General features: G+C 46.9%; 1 long non-coding RNA gene across 1 annotated transcript; it reads right to left on the reverse strand.

Annotated features, from left to right (window-relative positions):
* Window positions 1-1,499: 1,499 nt before the first annotated feature.
* Window positions 1,500-20,178, reverse strand: LOC136173767 (uncharacterized). The gene is made up of 5 exons (XR_010664282.1): window positions 20,052-20,178; window positions 8,626-8,811; window positions 8,263-8,391; window positions 4,097-4,199; window positions 1,500-2,599 (listed from the first exon to the last, which is right to left on the reverse strand). It is a non-coding gene; the product is annotated as an uncharacterized lncRNA (long non-coding RNA).
* Between the last annotated feature and the right edge of the window lie 358 nt (window positions 20,179-20,536).

Here is a 20,536-nt window from a genome sequence, read left to right on the forward strand (position 1 = left end):
GCCTCCCTGTCCATCACCAGCTCCCAGAGTTTACCCAAACTCATGTCCATTGAGTCGGTGATGCCATCCAACCATCTCATCCTCTATCGTCCCCTTCTCCCGCCTTCAATCTTTCCCAGCATCAGGGTCTTTTCCAATGAGTCAGTTCTTCGCAGCAGGTGGCCAAAGTATTGGAGTTTCAGCTTCAACATCAGTCCTTCCAATGAATATTCAGGAAATTTAGCTGTCCCCCGCCATTTCTGAAAGTCCATAAAGCAAGAGGACTCGGACGCTGGCCACCACCCCAGAACCTCCGTGATGTCTGACTCAGTTTATGTGGCCCCCTGATCTGCCCAGCCCTGCCAGCCTCTGGACCGCAGTCCCAGCTGGAATGGCCCCGGAGAGGTCTCATACCACTCCCATCATCAAGTCCTCTTAGCAGTGCCACCCGCCCCCCAACAGCGGTGAGATCCTAGCACAGCCTCCATCGTGCCTCCCCAGGGAGGAGCTGCAGTAGCTGTGGCACCCAGGTCTGGCCTGACCATCCCACGAAGTTGGTATCAGTTACTGAGAATTGCCATCTAGAAGCATGCAGAGGCAGTGGAAGGAACCAGTGGATAAATTGCTTGCCCTTCCTGGCCCCTCCCACCGCCCCACCCCCACCTACCCTGTTTGTTCCAAGTTGTTTCACTGTTGTTTAGTCGCTAAGGTGTGTCCGACCCTTTGCGACCCCGTGGACCTAGAGCCCGCCAGGCTCCTCTGTCCCTGGGGATTCTCCAGGCAAGAGAACTGGAGTGGGTTGCCATTCCCTTTCCAGGGGATCATCCCGAGCCAGGGATCAAACCCACGTCTTCTGCATTGGCAGGCAGATTCTTTACCATCTGAGCCACCAGGAAAGCCCTTGTTCCCAGAAGCAGTGGTTAAATACAACTTCAAGCTGTGGCCAGCTGGGTAATGACCCACCTGTGCTTCTCCTCTTCCTTTTGGCCTCACTCCCCTTCTCCCTCACTCTGGCTTCCCTGGGATTGTACTACCATCCCTACCTCCCCGGAAAAGTATTCACACACAAGCTTTGCTGCAGGTTCTGTTTTCTAGGGCACCAGGACAAGCCTTGCCCCAGCAAACCGGCACCCCTCAGCACAGCAGTGAGGAGCTGTACCCTGGGATATAAACTACACCAACCAAGTTTGTCCTGAGTTTGATCCCTGGCTGGGGAAGATCCCCAGAGGAGGAAATGGCAACCCACTCCAGTTCTCTTGCCTGGAGAATCGCCATGGACAGAGGAGCCTGGCGGGCTACAGTCCATGCGGTAGCAAAGAGTGGGACATGACTTAGCGACCAAACAACAATGAAAACAACTTGGAACAAACTGGGTAGATGTTTGTTTATATCCTGATCTCATCCGTTTCTGGAACTGGGTGTTTGAGCATAGTAATCTATATCTGTTTCCTAGGATGTGACAAATTATAACAAAGGACCACACACTGAATAGTTTCAAACAACCAAAATTTATTCGCTCACAGTTCTGGAGACCAGAGGTCAGAGGTCAGAGGTCAAGGCCCTGGCAGGGTTGTGCTCCCTCCCAGGATCCCTGGGGAGAAGCTCTCCTCCTCTTCAAGCCTCCGGTGAGGACTGGCCCTCCTCGGCCTCCTTGGCTTGTTGGACACATCCCTCTGTCCATGCCCCCATCTTCCCATCATCGCTCCCTCTGTGCATATACCTACCCCCTCTGCTTCTATCCCATAATGACCCTCGTGATGGCATATAGGGGCCATCTGGATAATCACTGCAGATGGTGACTGCAGCCATGAAATTAAAAGATGCTTACTCCTTGGAAGGAAAGTTATGACCAACCTAGTCAGCATATTAAAAAGCAGAGACATTACTTTGCCAACAAAGGCGTGTCTAGTCAAGGCTATGGTCTTTCCATTGGTCATTTATGGATGTGAGATTTGGACCATAAAGAAAGCTGAGTGCAGAAGAATTGATGCTTTTGAACTGTGGTGTTGGAGAAGACTCTTGAGAGTCCCTTGGACTGCAAGGAGATCCAACCAGTCCATCCTAAAGGAGATCAGTTCTGGATGTTCATTGGAAGGACTGATGCTGAAACTAAGGCTCCAATACTCTGGCTTCCTAATGCAAAGAGTCGACTCATTTGAAAAGACCCTGACGCTGGGAAAGATTGAAGACAGGAGAAGGGGATGACTTGTCCCAGAGGATGAGGTGGTTGAATGGCATCACCGACTCAATGGACATGAGTTTGAGTAAACTCTGGGAGTTGGTGATGGACAGGGAGGCCTGGCGTGCTATAGTCCATGGGGTCACAAAGAGTTGGACACAACTGAGGGACTGAACTGAACTGAACTGAACTGGATGATCCAGGATGACGGTCTCCTCTTAAGATGCTCAACTTACACCTGCAAAGTCCTTTTACCAAACACCGTCCATTCACAGGTTCAAGGGACTAAGATGTCAACATATCTTGAGGTGGGTGGCATTTTCGAATTGTCCGAAGAATTGATGCTTTTGAACTGTGGTGTTGGACTCTTGAGAGTCCCCTGGACTGCAAGGAGATCCAACCAGTCCATCCTAAAGGGAATCAGCATCCTACCGCTGCTGGCTGGAATACACAATAAAGAGAAAGAAATTTTAAAAATCCAATGAAATGCTAGCCTTCTCACCAAACAGTTCTAGGGAGAAGAAGCGTGAGCAGGAAAAAAGTGTGAATGTTTCCATTCCTGGGGCCATCTGGGGCACAGGAAAGACCCCACTTTCAATCTTCATGTCAGCATGTGTTATTTCTTCCTCGAGAGAAACAAAATGGAATAATCCAGCATAGCTGGGTAGAAGAGCTCACAAGCGCAAGAGCCAGGGCTGGCTGCCCGCCCCTGGCCCTTGGTGATGGGATCCACCCACCTACCCCCCCCCTTCCCCTGCCTCCCACCAGCTCATTTCAGCTCCTCTGGGCCTGAAAGACCCCAACCCTGCCATAGCTGGAGTGGAACTGTCAGTCCCCCCCATTTAAAACCCATCTGTGAAAGGCTCATAAATCACACCCTCGGAAAACTCACTCCTCATTATAACTCAGCAGAGAACAGCTCTGTTCAGAGATTTAAATAAATATGAGTACATAGTAAGTTGGTTGTTTTTTCAGCGGGAGGTTCTATGTAAGGGGATTTTTGCATCATATTCTTTCAGCTGTTCATGTTAATAGAGCCAGGAATAATGACAGGCCTGTCTCCACATGCAGCCATCCCTACTGTCAGATTAAGCAAATGGCCATTGAATATTTAATGCAATTTCAGGGGAGCCAAAAAGGTTCCCCAATAACTCTCCCTTCTGACCTTGCAAAACAACTCTGTCAATGTCCCAGATTCTACAGTCAGAGCTTCCTTACTTTGGGCTTCCCTTGTGGCTCAACTGGTAAAGAATCCGCCTGCAGTGTGTGAGACCTGGGTTCCATCCCTGGGTTGGGAGGATCCCCCGGAGAAGGGAAAGGCTACCCACTCCAGTATTCTGGCCTGGAGAATTCCATGGACTGTATAGACCATGTGGTCGCAAAGAGCCAGACACGACTGAGCAACTTTCACTTTCACTTTTCTTTGGACCCGCCCCTGGTCAAAACTGAGACCACGGGACTTCCCTGATGGTCCAGTGGTTAAGATTCTGCCCTTCCAACGCAGTGGCTGCAGGTTTGATCCCTGGTTGGGAAACTAAGGTCATGTGGCATGAACAAATTTAAAAAAAAACAAAAAACACTGGTATGACTAGAAGGGGCCATATGCTTTTTTTATTTGGCTGCACCAGGTCTTAGTTGCAGCATGTGGGATCTAGTTCCCTGACCAGACATTGAACCTAGGCTCCCTACATTGGGAGCTCAGAGTCTTAGCCACTGCACCACCAGGGGAATCCCCAAGGCCATGTTATTTAGCAGGGTTCGCATACACATTTATCCTAGCATTTTCTCAGAGCAAGGGTTATGGTGGCCATGCAGGATAATCCACTGGGTGGACAGGGAGCCACGATGGAGCGTAAGGTGAAGAATAAAATGCAAGGCTGAATCCTGGAGGAGGTCCCTGTGATTCTAATTTCATACTTGAATGTATGAAGTACCTACCTTGTGTCCAGGGAGATGTTCCATCCTCATGACCACCTGTGGGGTAGAGACCAAGGCTCTTCCATTTATTAGAAGCGTGGGGTGTAAGTCCATGTTTTCCCACCTAAAGTGGCACCCAACAAGTTACCAAGGTGTATATTCTTTGTTAAGGTAAGTTCCACAAAAGAACAGTCTCCACACCCTGAGCAAGTAGGTGCTTTGGGGCTGACCTGCTTCACAAGATCTATTCACAAAAACAGACAGATGCACACACAAAGGAACGCTGAATCTAAGAGGGGGCAGGGAAGAAAAGAGGGCACTGGGGGGTCTCCAGTTTTCCGTGACCAGAAGCTGAGCAGGAATCACCAAGAACGAGGATAGGATTGGGCAGGAGCTGGCTGGAAGTCCAGGAGGGAGACAGGGCTGGTGTAACCAGGAATCTGGGTGGTGGAAACTGGCCTGAACCACGGCACCAGGGAGCAGGTGGGACTGTCCTGAGGTAGGGGTGTGTGTGTGTGTGTGTGTGTGTGTGTGTGTGTGTGTGTGTATTCAGTCAGGTCCAACTCTTTGCGACCCCATGAACAGTAGCCCGCCAGGCTCCTCCGTCCATGGGATCTTCCAGGTAAGAATACTGAAGCAGGTTGCCATCTCCTTCTCCAGGGGATCTTCCCAACCCAAGGATCAAACCAGCATCTCCTGCATTGGCAGGCAGATTCTTTACCACTCAACCACCTGGGAAGCCCCAGAGAGGGACCCAAATCTGAGATTCTCACCCCAAAAAAACTTTGAATAATCCCAAGGTGAACTGTATGGACAAGTGGGGGCTTCCCCATCTATTGGTAAAAGCAGGTGTAGATCCTCTTTGGAGGGAAGGCTTCTCAGGTTAGTTTGCAGGGATCCTACAAATTAAAATGCAGTACAAACAAAATCACAAATATTTGCAAAGGCAAGTCACTATGAACAAAAGCTAACAGAAACAAGAAACAACAGCTGTAGGTCCCCAAGGAATACAGATGTTTCTATTGTAGCAACAGCATGCAGAATTGTGAAATATAAAACATCTAAAGAAAGGATACACTTATAATTTATGAATAAACAACAAGAAAACATTAGATATCAGTTGATAGAATCAGAGAAAAACACACAGAACTTTTCAAATTAATAACATAACTGTTGGATAAAAAACTAAACTCAGTGGGTGTGTTAAACAGTAGATCACACTGTTAAAGAGAGAATTCGTGAACTGGAAAATATACCTGAATAAATTTTCTAGAATACAGCAGAGAGAGAGGGATAAAGATATGAAAAAGTATAAAAGAGATAGAAAAAGAACAAGATCTAGCACAGAGTTTGGCACACAATGGCCTGTGTGTCAAATCCAACTGGCCACCTGTTTTTAATAAATAAAGTTTTAATGGCACCACCACATTCATTTGATTGTGTGTTGCCTATGGCTTTTTTCACAATACAATAGAGCTGTGTATTGGAGACAAAGCTCATATGGCCTCCAAAGCCTAAAATATTTACTCAATGGCCTTTTACAGAAAAAAACTTACCCCTGGACTAGTACATACATGACTGGGAACCCAGGAGGAAAATATAAAGAAGACAGAAGAAAGGTAATATTTTTAAATATAATGACTACATTTTCCAGAACTGTTAAAAACATGTAGCCACATCGCCAGAAAGTACAATATATTCCAAGCAGGATAATTAAAAAGACTCATGTTAGCAGGATGGATTGAACTGTGTCCTTCAAAGATTCATCCAAGTCCTCAACTTCAATACCTGTGAACGTGACCTTATTTGGAAACAGGGTCTCTGCAAATGTAGTCAAGTTAAGGATCTTGAATGACATCATCCTGAATTTGAGATGGGTGCTAAATTCAATTGCTAAGTGTCCTTACAAGGAAAATGGAGAAAGAGGAGAAGGGAAGGGTACCAGCTGGCTCAGTGGTAAAGAGTCCATCTGGAATACAGAGATGCAGGAGATGTGAGTTTGATTCCTGGGTTGAGGAGATCCTCTGGGGGAGGAAATGGCAACCCACTCCAGTATTCTTGCCTGAAAAATCCCATGGACAGAGGAGCCTGATGGGCTACAGTCGATAGAATCAGAGTCAGACACAATTGAGCACATGCACACACAGACACAGACACAGACACAGACACACACACACACACAAGCACTGATACAGATGCCGGGAAGACTGTGTGAAGACAGAGGCAGAGACTAGAATGATGCAGCCACAAGCCAAGGGATGCCTGGAGCCATCTGAAGCTGGACAGAACAAGGGAAGAGCCCTCTCTAGAGCCTTTGGAGGGAGTGCAGCTCTGCCCACACCTTGAGTTTGGATTCCGTCCTTCAGAACTATGAGAAAATAAATTTTTGTTGTTTTAAGCCACCAAGTTTCTGGTTATTTGTTATGGCAGTCCCTGGCAACTAACACAGATTTTGTTTAGTGTGGAAGAATAAAGATGACTCCATGTTGTTTGGCATTCTCCACACCAAGAGATGATATTTGTCTCCCCTCTTCTTGAATCTGTGCATTGGCCTGTGACTGTCTTAACGAAAAGAATACGGCAGGAGACTTCAGAAACCTTGGCAGATTTTGCTTTTATGCTTCTGGGATCCTTGAGCTGCATCATGAGACGTGCAGCCACCTGCTGAGAGGAGCCCATGGAGAAGCCAAAGGAGAGAGAAGGGGGCCCTGGGACTTGACGGAGAAAGAAAGAAAGGCCCTGCTCTCCAGCATTCCAGTCAGCCCAGCTGTCTAGACGTCCCTGCCACCCAACACTTTGGAGCTGGCTTCTTGCTTTGCCTCCCTCCTGTCCCCTTCCACAAGCCTGGTTCTCAGATTGAGAGCCTCTCATGCCTTCTCAACCCCAAGGAACTTCCCCAGAGAAAGTCCTGCCCAGGGGATCCTGTCACAGGTAAGTGAGATGTCTCGGTTGTCCCAGCGCAGTCGAGCCCCAAGAGGACTGCAGTCCCAGACAGCAGAAGAACCACCCAGCTGATCCCAGTCACTTCGCAGAATCACAAGCAGATGAGGCATTGACAAACTTGAGAAAGAGATGTCCCTACAGATACAGGCACTGCAGGCAAAACAAAGCAGAGATGAATGGCTGGTTCTTCATTCCTGTTCTCAGTAGATGAACTTATAATAATAAACTCTTAGACATGCCTGAGTAGGAAATTTACAGGCAAAGCTAACTCTTGGGTCTTAGTATCGTATGACTCTAGTTTTGTTAACTATACACAAGGAGTGTTTTATTATCATTCACCTCTTTTTTACCTATGTAGATAAAACTACTAATTAAATATAACTAAACCAACCCAGACAGCATATTAAAAAGCAGACACATTACTTTGCTGATAAAGGTCCGTCTAGTCAAGGGTATGGTTTTTCCAGTGGTCATGTATGGATGTGAGAGTCGGACTATAAAGAAAACTGAGTGCCGAAGAATTGATGCTTTTGAACTGTGGTGTTGGAGAAGACTCTTGAGAGTCCCTTGGACTACAAGGAGATCCAACCAGTCCATCCTAAAGGAAATCAGTCCTGAATATTCATTGGAAGGACTGATGCTGAAGCTCCAATACTTTGACCACCTGATGCGAAGAACTGACTCACTGAAAAAGACCCTGATGCTGGAAAAGACTGAAGGTGGGAGGAAAAGGGGACGACAGAGGATGAGATGTTTGGATGGCATCGCTGGCTCAATGGACATGACTGTGAGCAAGCTCTGGGAATTGGTGATGGACAGGGAAGTCCAGGATGCTTCAGTACATGGGGTCACAAAGAGTTGGACGCAACAGAACTAAATGAAACACCAAATGAATAAATACTGAATTTAAAAAAATTAGTATACAGGGTTATCATTACCATCTTTCTAAATTCCATATATATGTGTTAGTATGCTGTAATATTCTTTATCTTTCTGGCTTACTTCACTCTGTATAATGGGCTCCAGTTTCATCCATCTCATTAGAACTGATTCAAATGAATTCTTTTTAATGGCTGAGTAATATACCATGGTGTATGGAAGGGGGGATCGGGATGAGGAATACGTGTAACTCTATGGCTGATTCATATCAATGTATGACAAAACCCACTGAAATGTTGTGAAGTAATTAGCCTCCAACTAATAAAAAAAATAAAATTAAAAAAAAATTAGTAAAACAAACTCACGTGGTTAAATATGTACCTCAGGACCAGAAACCTGACCACCAGGTGGAACTGTAGAAGCAAAATGGCATCTCACTTTGGGTAATCATACTCACTTCCTCTCATAGTCAGAAAGGAAAAAACACATTGCACCTGAGACAAAAAACAAAACAGGATCAGGAAAATAAAAGAAATCTTGAGCCTTTCCTGTGACTTACTAGCTCCCTAGCAAAAGCAAATTTCTCCCAGACTTCTGCAATCCTGCTGCTTGGAGATTTGTCAGGACCTTTGTGAATATGACAATCATGTGATAAATTTGCTATTTTTCTGCCATGAACAGACCAACTGTAATCTCAGTAACTTTGGTAATTTTGAGAATTTTTTTACCTTTAGATACATGTATTTTTTTTTTTTTTTTTTTGGATGATGATCTAATCCTTCTAGCCCGTCAAGATTCTTAGCAGATCTTTTTCAAGTACACTTCTTTTCTAAATACTTTTGTCTCCAAAGCTTCCATTTGTGGAGTCCCCAGACTCAAGCAAAGCAGGCAGAGCAGAAGGTGAGAGCAGAAACCTGGATGGAAAATAGAAGAATTAAGTGAACTTCTATATGTTGAACAGCTGTCTCTCCCACTTAAGTTCCCAGAACACTGGAATGAGGTGTATTTTCCCCAGGTAAGAAATGGGAGGATTTGACCAAAAAAGAAACTAAATGGCCCCAGTTAGAACAATATGGGGCCTTCCCTGGTAGCGCAGCTGGTAGAGAATCCGCCTGCAATGCAGGAGACCCCGGTTTGATTCCTGAGTTGGGAAGATCCCCTGGAGAAGGGTTAGGTTACCCACTCCAGTATTCTTGGGCTTCCCTGGTAGCTCAGCTGGTAAAGAATCTGCCCACAGTGCAGGAGACCTGGGTTCAATCCCTGGGTTGGGAAGATCCCCTGGAGGAGGGAATGGCAACCCAGTCCAGTGTTCTTGCCTGGAGAATCCCATGGACAGGGGAGCCTGGTGGGCTACAGTCTATGGGGTCACACAGAGTCAAACACAACTGCACGACTAACGCACATGCACACAAAACAATTATAGATTCTCATAGCTGGGCCCCACAGTGAAAATACTGAATAGCTTCTCAATCAGCCCACATGGAAGCCCAGCTGCTCACATGTCCTTCCAAACAGCTTAGAACTTTCAATCAGACCCGTTCTCTGATCTGGCCAAGGTCTCTTCCTTTTCTTTGTTTGTTTGCTTTCTGTTTTTGTTGTATGTTCCATCTTTGTCTTATCATTGACACTGTCCACTAACATCATGTTACAGACTTTTTTTCCTAGCATTCTAACGTGACATGGCCTCTAACGTGATAGGTAGAAAACAAATGAACAGGGGGGGGGCAAGAGATATATGTGGGCAGCAGAATCAGAGCAGTAAGCAGTGTTCACCCAAACTCTGAGAACTTCAGTGACTGACCTTACCTGGACGTGTAACTAGTTAGTTTATCTTGAGATGAAATTATCCTGATTCAGTGTTAGTGTTAGTCACTCAGTTGTGTCCGACTCTTTGTGACCCCATGGACTGTAGCCCACAGGCTCCTCTGTCCACGGGATTCCCCAGGCAAGAATACTGGAGTGGGTAGCCATTCCCTTCTCCAGGGGATCTTCCCGACCCAGGGATCGAACCCAGGTCTCCGGCATTGCAAGCAGATTCTTTACTTCCTGAGCCACCAGGGAAGCCCATTCTGATTCAGAGTGGGCCCTAAATTCCATGATTGGCCTCCTTATAGGAAGAGAGGAGGACACAGAGACACACAGGAAGAGACCCAGTTAGAATGGAACCAGGGATCAGAGTGTTGCAGCTATAAACCCAGGAATGCTCGGGGCCACCAGAAGATGGAAGAGGCATGGAAGGATTCTTCCTGAGAGCTTTCAGAGGGAGCATGGCCCTCATGACACCTTGATTCCTGATCTCCAGAACTGTGGGGGAATACATTTCTATCGTTTTTAAGCCACCAAGTTTGTGGTAATTTGTTACAGCAATGCTAGGAAACTAATGCAAACCATGCTGCTAGAGATGCAAAAAATTAGAATACCAGGCCTGCCAGAGAGGAGGAGCCTTGAGGCTTTCTGAGGCTCAGGACTGATAAAAGCTTTCAACAGAGACCTCAGGTGTACATCCTGAGAGAAAGGGAAATCAGATTTAGTCTGAACACTGGACCAAATCACAAGCATGAACAATGCAAAACAAGGTGCATATGAAACATGTGGAGCTCACTGTAAAGATCTAACATAGGTATAACTGGAGTGGGGACAAGATGATGGAGAGGATAAAGAGAAGTGATATTTGAAGATAGACTACGGAGAATTTTCTAAAATGACAAGAGACATCAAACCACAGAGTCAAGCACGATAAATAACTACAACAAAAAAAGTATTTCTAGGCAAATCAGTAAAATGAATGGAAATCAAAGACAATGCCTTCTATTAGCCATTGATGATGAGGTGACCTTTGATGAAATCCATAATTTCATCAGAGGTTTACAACATGACGTATCCTAATTCTATCCTGCCTTCTTTTACAGACAGTATAGTCAAATACTTTTACAGAGAGACAGATGTCCCCCTGTTACCTGTTTGCTTACCTCAGATGTATTTATACTGTTGTATTTCGGCACCTCATCCGTGTCCTTTATTATCATTTTTTTCCTTCACGATTGGGTCCACAGTTGGGCAGTTTGATTTCTTGGAGTATCTGGTTGAATCTAAAGACCCACACTTTCACAGCATCTAATGATTCCTTTCTAATACATTGCATTCATGAAGTCTATGATCCTCTTTCTCCATTTTCTACTGACTTTCCAAAATTAATTAGGGAGGGATGCAATAAAATACTCAAAGAATGCGACAAAGCCCACTGAACAAGCAAGGGACACAACCTGCTGAAGCTGTTCTGTGGACCAGCAGGGACCACCACCAGGCAAAAGTTCAGAAAGCTCTTTCATCAGCTGACGCACCTGAGGCCCGGTATGATGGGTTACACACAGTGTGGAAGTAGACGGTGCACAAAGTCAAACGCATGAATCTGTGCTCAGCTACAGAGTCCTATACCCAGTGACCCCAGGACAGCTGCAATTGGCAGCTGAGATTATTTCTCCAGAAGCACAAGCCTCTCTCCTCGATATGAAAGTCCTCATCTCCTACCAGGACTCAAGTAGTAAAATGGGGCAGACACGGAAACCCCTGCGGATATTCACTTCCCCGTTCCAAGTAATTGACATTCAACCTATGTATCTTTCAACTCAGAGTACGTAGGGACACGTGAGCATTTTATTTTATGGTTATATCTATAGCCTTTTAGAATCTGACGCTGTGAGTTGAACTCATGTTTAATGCATAAACTCAGGGAAAATCTGATTGATAGGATAGATTGCTAATAGATTTAAGGAATCATTTATAGTTATCAGGCTAGACTCAAAAGAGCGGAAACTCTCTCCAAATAAATGAATAAGTAGCAAGTCCTTTACAAACTGAATAACTCAGCAAGTACTCGACAGGAAAAGAAAGCTCTCCGAGTGAGTAATCTTGGCTTTCGCTCATGCTCCTCCTGACCCATTAAATTATACAAGGGCATCAGTCATTGAAAGCTAAAATTAACACCTACGGGTCCTGCCAGAGAGCTCTGATATCTCCAGTGGGAACTTTCCATGCTCCTGTGACAGACCAACAGCCATTGGTGTTGCCATGGGGAAAAAAATAAGAATTGAGTTTCCTGCCTTGGTTTTTCCAGCAGCTGCCAAGTGGGCAGTCTGCTTGGCCTTCGGCAGTTAACTCTGCTCCGGTAACACTGACTCAATAGGTATTTACTGGACATCTGCTGCAAAACCAGTACAATGCTGGGGGCCAGGGGTAAAGAGGGGTGCAGGGTGGACAGAGCACGCACCCCAGGTCCAGGAGACCTGAGCCCCTCGACCAGCCCCAGTACTCATTCGCCACACGGTTCAGGCAGATCCTAGGCACTGGAAGAGTTCCCAGTGAAAGTCACACTCCACACCGAGTGAGTAAGAGCTGGACTAAACCCCAGCTCTGTCCCTGACCAGCTGTGTGGCCTGTCTCTGTGGTCATTTAGAAACAGCCAGAAAGGCAGAAGTAGTTAGGATGGCTGAGTTAAAAGGGTGATCTGATTATAATTTCTGCCTGCTTATAATTTCTCTTCTTCTTTAAACAGAGAGTAATTTTCATATAGCTAAATGTTATGTGCAAGTTTTAAGTACACAGCTTGATGAATTTTTCTCATGAATCTCATGTAACCACCACCCAGATCAAGATACAGAACCTTCCCAATGCCCAGGAGATAAAATTTCTAAAGGGAAAATGCCAAAAGTCAAATCTCAGGACCTCTGTTACGTCACCACAATCAGTGTTACCAACCACAGGGCTGTTTTCTGACTAGTTGTTGTTTGGCCACTCAGTCAAGTCCAATTCTTTTGCAGTCCCACAGACTGTAGCCTGACTATGGGATTTCCCAGGCAAGAACAGAGATGAGCTTATAGTCTTATCTTCCTGGTGACCAAGAGCACGAATTATAAACTAGTCTGCTGGACATAAGGGTACAGATGAAACCTATAAATGTGTCTTGGAACAGTTTGAATGTCTACTGACCTAACTGGCCAATACAAGGATGAAATCTGTAATCTTGCCTTTTCCTTAAAACCAAACTCAAATGTAGCAGTTACCCAGGCCAGATTCTCCTTGCTATAAAATTTACAAAATATTGCTTCCCTCACAGCTCAGTTGGTAAAGAATCCACCTGCAATGCAGAAGACCCCAGTTCAATTCCTGGGTCGAGAAGATCCACTGGAGAAGGGATAGGCTACCCACTCCAGTATTCTTGGACTCCCCTGGTGGCTCAGTTGGTAAAGAATCCTCCTGCAATATGGGAGGCCTGGGTTGGATCCCTGAGTTGGGAAGATCCCCTGGAGAAGGGAAAGCTACCCACTCCAGTATTCTGCCCTGGAGAATTCCATGGACTCTATAGTCCACGGGGTCGCAAAGAGTCGGACACGACTGAGCAGCTTTCACTTTCAAAATTGTTACAGGAACAAAATAAAAGTTGGAGGGACATTATTCATCATGGCCAAAAGGTGGAAACAAAACACATGATCATCAACAAGCAGATAAAGAAAATATGGTCTTCCCGGGCAGTCCAGTGGCTAAGACTCCATGTTCCCATGCAGGTGGCCTGAGTTTGATCCCCGGTCAGGGAACTTGATCCCTTGTGCTGCAGCTAAGAGTTCGGATGCTGCAACTAATGGAGTCTGCATGCCACAACTTCAGATACCACATGCTGCAACAAAGACTGAATATTCCAAGTGCCAAAAATAAGACCTGGTACAGTCAAATAAATAAAATATTTTTTAAAAAAAGAAAGTGTGTTCCCCATCCATGGCTGATTCATGTCAATGTATGGCAAAAACCACTACAATATTGTAAAGTAATTAGCCTCCAACTAATAAAAATAAATGGAAAAAATAAATTAAAAAAAAAAGAAAATGTGGTATATCCACACAATGGAATATTATTTGGCCATAAAAAAGGAATGAAGTCCTGATACATGCTACAACATAGATGACCTGTGAAAACATCATGCTAAGTGGAAGAAACCGAACACATAAGACCACATACTATATAATTCTATTCATGTGGAAGTATAGAATAGGGAAATGCAGAGACAAAAAGTAGGTTAGTGGTTGCTTTGGGCTAGTGGTAGGGGTGGGAGGACTGGGAGTTAATAGCTAGTGGGGTTTCTTTTGGAGGTGATAAAAATGTTCTAAAACTGACTTCTGAGGATGATTGCACATATATATGGATATATACTAGAAAACATTGAATTGTACACTTCAAATGAGTGAATCATATGGTTTGCTGTTGTTCAGTCACTAAGTCAAGTTGCGTCCAGTTCTTTGTGACTCCAAGGACTGCAGCACACCAGTCTCTTCTGTCCTCCACTCTCTCCCAGAGTTTGCGCAAATTCAGGTCCATTGAGTTGGTGATGCTAACTAACCATCTCATCCTCTGTCACCCCCTTCTCCTTTTGCCTTCGCTCTTTCCCAGCATCAGGGTCTTTTCCAATGAGTTGGCTTTTCCCATCAGGTGGCCAAAGCATTGGAGCTTCAGCTTCAGCATCAGTCCTTCCAAATCAAGGTTGAGATGGGCTTCCCTGGTGGCTCAGATGGAAAAGAATCTGCCTGTAATGCAGGAGACCTAGGTTCAATCCCTGGGTTGGGAAGATACCCCACAGAAGGAGATGGCAACCCACTCTAGTATACTCGCCTGGAGAATCCCATGGGCAGAGGAGCCTGCCAGGCTACAGTCCAGGGGGTCAAAAAGAGTCAGACATGACTGAGTGACTACACGTTCACTTTCTTTTTCCTTTAGGGTTGACTGGTTTGAATTATATGGTACCTGATTTTAGTTAAAAATCACAACCCTCTTAAGAGGTAGCTATTATCCCCATTGTACAGATCACAAAACCGAGGCTTAGAGAGAAACCAAACTAGATGTGACACCAAAGTTTGCATTCTTAACCATTATGCAAGAACTCATTTAAAGAAAAACTTTATAAAAAAGGCTTTTGTCATATTGGAAATCATTTCCATAAGACAAATGACGAGAAACAAATACTAGCTCAAAAGCTGTGAACATTTCTAAGGCCCTTGATACACATTAGCAGGCCAGATTCTTGCAGGCAGGCAGGATGGACTGACTCCACAGCAGGGACACTTATCACGAGAATGCATGGCTGGGTGCCTGGCACACTGTGGCCCCCCAGGAATGTCTCCTGAATGAGTAACAGCCTGTTTGCAAGCAGGAGAGAGGGAGAATTCCCCAATTCAAAGAACTACATTCCTTCTGAAACGTAATGTACAAGCTACTCCTAAGTGAGGCCAGCTCTAGACTACATATGAATAACCAGTGCCTGGAATATGCAGCCAACCTATCTGTTGTAGCCACCTTCACACACCAGGTGACTCATCACATAGGCTCCTGGTTTAGCTGACTGCAAAGAGGTAAAAAATGACCTAATAAAGTATGCCATGGTGCATCTGGGTGACCACGAACGGGCTTGCAAACTGCACCCATTCTTTTAGGGAGTAGTTCAGTGGGAGCAGTTTTTAGTAAGTGCAAGGGCTTCTGTCTGGATTATTTCATAAGTCCACTGCCCTAGTAAATGCTGATTTTCCATATAAATATTAGCAGCTGACATACTGTCACAGTCCACTAGAGCCCAAGATAAGTCAGACTGTAAATCGGATGCCTTCGGAAGCTACATTAGCCAGTGTAGGCTGCTACACAGCCTTGACAAGCCCTGCCCTACAAACCTTGGGACCTCAATGAACTGCTCTTTCCTGCAGAGCCAAGTTTGGTAGCAACAGAGTCTGTCTTGAGAATTTCACCACTAAGATACCAACCTGTGGCACATCATCTGACTGTGGGTCTATGTTCCAAGGGGTTCATTCAATCTTTCAGACTCTATCACATGGGATTTTTCACCATCATTATTCCCCCTTAAAAAAAAAAAGCCCAAACCCTATGGGTATTAAAGATGCCCCCGTTTAGTGCTACTTTATGCACCTCTTGGACTACACTTTGGAGGAGTCTTTAAAAGGATGGAATTATAATTTATATTTTCAATACAGGAAATATCTAGAGAAAACGGAGGTCCCCCTTCAGCTCATACTCCACAGGTTGCTCTCACATCCACGAAGCTCTATCAGATCCTCCTGGCACGGTCAAAGAAAGGCAGGGAGGCAGTCTTACCCAACCAGACCTTAATGATTTTATTTATTCCACATGGTCGAAAAACATGTTTGAACATAACTTGCCATAATTTTTCTGGTGATTTCTATGCATCAGTTTTTAATTATGAATAATGTTTTCAGAGACACTCCTGAGAAATTTTTACCCAAGGTTCCCTTGACAACCACCTCATAAAGTATCTAAAGTGAAGCTGCTTCCATGACCAATACGGAACATCAACTTTAAAGCATGGATTCCTCAAAGATCCATTACTCATCTTTGCTGTGAGTGAATCTCAGATTCACACGTGCAAAGGGTCTCAGAGAAATTCAGATCCACCCACATAACTAACAAAATACATTTACTGTCAAAAAAGGTTCAAAAGATTTTTGGACAAAAATAAATTTCCTAACTTTTACTTGGAGCATTTTTTTTCTAGCAAGGGATTTTCTCTGTGTGTCTAAATTATTGCCTTTCTATCCTCCACTGAAAGTTGTCAGTTTTTACAGGATCTGCTGTGGCTATGGCAGGAAGAATCCTTTCCTCTTGACTCAATCCAGGCCACTCAGAAATTTAAATGTTTGTGCATGTTAATGAGCACGAATTTCCCTTTCTGGGTTTTACTTAGGAAAACCCAAGTAACTGCTGGATTTCAAACGACTAAGTAAGAAAGGTCCAAGTACAGGTAAAGGACAGTGAGGTGGGGCTGGTCTGAGAATTCCAGCACTTTCTGCAGGTGCAGCTTCCCTGGCTTCCACTTTCCTTCCTTTGTCAGAGTTGACAGCTTCTGCAAAAAGAGCAATGTAGACATCAAGCTAAACTGAAACATAAATAGGTCAATTAGCTTTCAATGGAGCACTCTTTATGTGGCTTAGACAGGGAGGTATTTTCTGGTCAATTACTTTAAGTAGACATCAATAAACACTAAAATTATTTGTGCACCGGGAGTCATGGCGCTGGGCTTTTTCCTCCCCATTCCTCAACTCTCCAGGAAGTAAAGCAGATTCGTATAGGAGCTTTGCAGTGCTCACTGCCGATATTTAAGGCGTTCAACAAGTGTTTTCGGCTATCACTTTTGGTCTAGACCGTGCTGAGAGCCCCCGAAAGACGTGGAACCTGGCGCCTGTTGTCTCGCCGGGTCGCCAGACCACGCTCCAACGACGGCGTTCACCACCGCGCATTTCTCTCCCCACGCCTGCTTGTATTTATTCAAAAATTAGATTTCGCAATAAACTCTCCTCGCCCCTCCCCACCCCATGCCAGCCGGTGGCTTAGTAATTGGTGGGAACTCTCCAAAATGAAATGCAAGATTGAAACTAAGTCTCACACCACTGGAAGAAAAGTGTAATTAGCTTCGATCTTTGGAGCGGAGTAGCATTTGCACAACTCCACGAAGCCACTGCGCACACTCACACCCAGATCGCCCCTGCTGTCAGGGGGAAAGCGACAACAAAGTACCCTTGAACTTGAAAATCCTCCGGGTGCCGGAGGGCTCACTTGGTTCAAAAGCTTCTCGGAGATAAAAACTGAGAATTTCGTAGTCAGATTAAATAATGTCTTTGTCTGCACCCGTTGGTCGAAAAGAACGTTGGTGCTGTAACCAAGGTGTTTTTTTGTTTCTGCCCTCTAAAAAATGAAGACGGTGCTGGACTTGGGGCCAAAAATAGTCCTAAACCGCACAGTTTGAATTCACCCTGTAGTTTATCAGCTAACCGATACTTTTGCCAGGGAAAATACTCGAACTGAGAAAAAGTGTTATACGAAAAAGTCCCCATTTATGCGAAAACGTGCTCCTCCTCCTGGGTATTTGTTCTGGCAACTAAAAGGAATTCTGTCTTAGGGCAGTTAAGAGGGGGCGAGGGACGGCGTAGGGAAATCGCACCTCCCTCCTCAATCAGGGTACCACGCCGGATCTCCCTCCCAGAAGGCGGAACCACCAGCCTGAGAACCCGACTCCGGATCCCGGCTGCGGGCAAGCGCGCGAGCCGGGGACGGCTCAGGGATATTTGGCGAAGCCGAGATGAAAGTACGGGTCTCTCCTTTTCCACCAGACTTCCATCCATCAACACGCGCCGGCTCTCACCCTCTCCCCAGACCTCTCACGGACCCCAGGCCCCTCCTTTCCACGACGAAAGGATCTGGGGAAGGGGCAGACCGCGTACCAGAAGGATGAGAGGCGGGCACGCGCGGGACAACGGCCGCACCCCTCACACACGCCTGCGAGCGTCCCGCACACCTTCCAGCGCGCACAGCCTCACGCGCTCCAGCTCCGCGCAGGCTTCCTTCCTTGCAAACGCGGGCCCTGCCAGGTTGTACCCTGCGCCCCAGCGGTGAGCGCAGCGCACACGCTTGCTCCAGGGCTTCCTTCCCCGTGCACTGCGCCCCCAGGCCCCTGCCCAAGTGCACTGACACCCCTTCCCCGTGCGCGCGGGTCTGCCACTGTTCCCGGAGCCCTGTACCCTCCGCGTAGACTCAGCCTCTCCTGCGGCCGTGCGCATTGCGCCCCCTTCTGCCAACCTGCCCACTCCCGGGTTTCTAACCACGCGGGCGGTCCCGAGGCTCTGAGTCCGCAAACAGCGGGAACCCCATCGCAAAGTCCGGCCGCAAGGATCTCTTTCTGGGCCCACACCCAGAGTAGGAGTCCCGAGTCCCTTCTGCGGAATTCAGATGACCTCTGGCCACAGGCATGCCTGAAGCTCGGCCCGTGGCTTGAAGGGGAACAGCAACTTCCAAAACCAGATTTCCTCCTAGGAAAGAGAAGGCCGACCAGGGGGCTCCCGCCGCCGCCTGCGTGCCCTGCGAGATGGGGTGCGGTACCCTACCGGGTGCCCACAACCCAGCCTTTCTGAAGTCTGGCTTTAGCGTCCGAAAGCTCAGACGCGGGATGGCTCTCTGCTTTGGGCGTCGCCACCTTCTCCTCCTGGGATGGAAGAGTGTGTTCCCGGACACACACACCTCTCAGAAAACCCGCCTTCCATGCTAGCCCTTAAAACGAAAGAAAAAAAAAATAAAAATCTGCGCGAAGCAGGAAGACGATCACGCCCCGGGTTGGGGCGGCCGCGCGCGCCCAGGCCAGGCTGCAGGGAGCGGGTTCTGCCTGCCCGGCCGCCCGCTGGCCCTGTGTAACTACTAAACCACGAATGAATGAGCGTACATCTTCCTACAGATTTGTTTAGGCCGGGGCGGTTTCCCTCCATGTTCGCTTCGCTGTGCATATAGTCCCTTATGTTCCTTAAATATTAATAAAACGAGTTTGTGTCCTCAAAGTATTTTAAGAGCCCTATATTATAGTCAGGCTTACGTTAAAGGTTGGCGATTACTATTACTACCCTTGAGGGGGAAAAAAAAACAAAACTGTGCTTTCTTTGATATGCAAAAATTGTCTTTGGTGGGGAGATTCGGGTTTGTTTTTGGTTTTTTGTTAAGGAAAAGGTTTGGTTGGTTTTTGAAAGGAGGTTTCAGCGCCCTCGTTAATAAACTGATTGTTTTTCGGATTTCAAGGCGGTCTGTAACTGGTATAACCACTGAGGAATTTCAGCTTACACCGGACTGGTAAGACTCCTCCAGCACAAGGGTTTCCAGACGTGATCGCGGGCTCGCTGGAGGCAAAAAGCGACGTTTTGCCCGGGAGTCGATGGGCCGCCTCTCCCCGAACCAGAGTTTTGAGGCGACGTTTCTGTTAAGCCGGGGCGAGAGCACGCTGGGAGTGTGTTTCGGAGGCTTCGTGCCGCTGGGCCGTGGAAGGCTGGGAGGAGGCCAGAGCCGGACACTCAGCGCCCCTCTCCTTCGGCCGGGATGCCTGGCGGGTGGCTGAGCGCCGCGCGCGCTCCCCACAGGACCCTCGCGCTCTCCCGAGGACATTGGATGTCTGTGTGCACCGTGAGGGTGCCAAAGCGCCGGGCATCTCAAAGATGGGGCAGAAATCGGGGCTAGGTCTGGGAGACAGGGAAGGAATACAGAAGCAAGGGCTGCCCCTCACCATCCCACCCCCACCCCCAGGTAAAACTAGAAGAAGCGTGTGTCTCCAAACCTGGCCGCGGCTTCCGTGGCTCTTCGCGGCCCTCGCTGGGGACTGTGCTAATCACTATAATTACCAGAGGCACTGATTTTGATCCCTAAATGTCTTCGCCTTGAGGGAGCGAGAGAAGCAGGCGGCAGCTACTCTCTTCCTTGGATAGGTGGTCCCCTCTAGCATGGAATCCCAGAACCAAGTCCAAGAAGGACCGCGCTCTTTTCGGAATTCCAGGAGGCAGAGTCAGCCTTGAGCAGGCGGGGATAGGCGACTGGGAGGTGGGAGTAATCCCCCGCTGGGTGGTGCCTCCTTCCCTCCCCCTCCCACCCAGGAGAGCCACTTGGGACACTCTGCGGGGGACTCAAGCATCAAGGGACCCCAGGACCCCATGCAGGAGGGCGGATCTGTCCTGGTTACTGCCACTTGTAATCAGATAATCAGAAAGAAGCCGACCAACCCCAAAGCAAACACTTTCTCCTACGGGGTAGCTACCAGTGACATAA

The sequence above is a fragment of the Muntiacus reevesi genome, chromosome 8 (assembly GCF_963930625.1).
Source record: "Muntiacus reevesi chromosome 8, mMunRee1.1, whole genome shotgun sequence".
NCBI lineage: Eukaryota > Metazoa > Chordata > Mammalia > Artiodactyla > Cervidae > Muntiacus > Muntiacus reevesi.